The sequence below is a fragment of the Marmota marmota genome, unplaced genomic scaffold, assembly GCF_001458135.2.
Source record: "Marmota marmota marmota unplaced genomic scaffold, marMar, whole genome shotgun sequence".
NCBI lineage: Eukaryota > Metazoa > Chordata > Mammalia > Rodentia > Sciuridae > Marmota > Marmota marmota.
The window spans coordinates 1-1,263 of record NW_026010288.1 but is presented as its reverse complement, the minus strand read 5'-3'; the positions used below and the strand labels follow the sequence as shown (position 1 = coordinate 1,263).

Genomic DNA, 1,263 nt, shown 5'->3' with positions numbered 1-1,263 from the left:
CACTCCTCCCCCCACATCCATGCAGTGAAGAGAGGCTAATTACACTTTCTGACTCTGGGGAGATGAGACAAAAGGATCTCACATTTGAGGAAGGATGAGAGACCCAGGTATGTGGTGCGTGGCACTGTTTCCATGCCTGTGCCAATGGAAGCACATACATGCTGGGAACACAAGGCCAGGCTGCACCAAGCAGGGCACACCTGCACCTACCTGGGAAAACAGTAACCTGGGATTCTGCAGCACCACCCTGCCCAACACTGCCCAGCCTGGGGAACTATGCAGCAGAAGGCCTATGTGTCACTTCCTCTCTAACCCTTCACTGGACAAGTGGGAAACTGAGGCCCAGTGTCACATAGGGACTGGCCCAGACACTAGGACAAGGACAGACTCCAGAGGAAAAGGCAGAGTCCTCACTTCCTAGCTCAGGGCTCAGTCATCTCCCATAGTGTTTCCTTTGGATTAAGAACTTCTATGATCCTGGGGACACCTGCCTGCCTTTGCCATGTGACAGTATTTTTTTCAGCCTCCCAATAGGTACAAAAACAGAGAGGCAAACACGTGGAGATCAGAGACTAGGTTAGAGAAAATGGAGGCCCCATGAGGTGACATGGAAAAGGAGAAAGAGGCCAGGCATGGTGGTGCACGTCTGTGATACCAGCAGCTTGGGAGGCTGAGGAAGGAGGAGCACAAGTTCAAAGTTAACCTCAGGGGGTTAAGCGCCCCTGGGATCACTCCCTGAGACCAAAAAACAAAAGAAGAAAGAAGAGAGAGACAGCACTTCCATGAAATAAGGGCAGTCCGTCTCCATGTACCCTGACTGGGACACAGAGAATGGAAAGGGGGAAAAGGCCAGAATTTCATTGTTGGGGGTCCCTAAGGTGCCCAGGGATGTGCTTACTCTCAGTCATCCCAAAGAGAACAAGGTAACAAAGTGGGTGGCTCTGGGAGGTGAGGACATCCCCACTAATCGCATTTCAAATCCCTCAAGATGCAGACGGAGAAAGAAGGCCAGGAAGGAAAACAGCATTTTCAAAGTCATGAGGTGGGAGACTAGGCCTGTTCTTGGCTCTACTCTATGTGACAGTTTACCTGTTTCCATATTTTAGCCCTACTTTTGTGCATTACAGACATGTGACAACATGGTTTGTGTCATCTCACACATGCCTGGTGATATTGCTAGGAAGTAGATTCTAGGATGATACCACTGTGCAGGGGAACACTGGTTAAGCCTTAGAGACATGATGACTTGTCCAAAGTCCCATC

At 50.0% G+C, this 1,263-nt stretch overlaps 1 long non-coding RNA gene across 1 annotated transcript; it reads right to left on the bottom strand.

The window, feature by feature from the left end:
* Nucleotides 1-521: 521 nt before the first annotated feature.
* On the bottom strand, nt 522-1,256 carry LOC125614915. Its single transcript, XR_007345492.1, has 2 exons — nt 1,113-1,256; nt 522-1,073 (listed from the first exon to the last, which is right to left on the bottom strand). It is a non-coding gene; the product is annotated as an uncharacterized LOC125614915 (long non-coding RNA).
* Between the last annotated feature and the right edge of the window lie 7 nt (nt 1,257-1,263).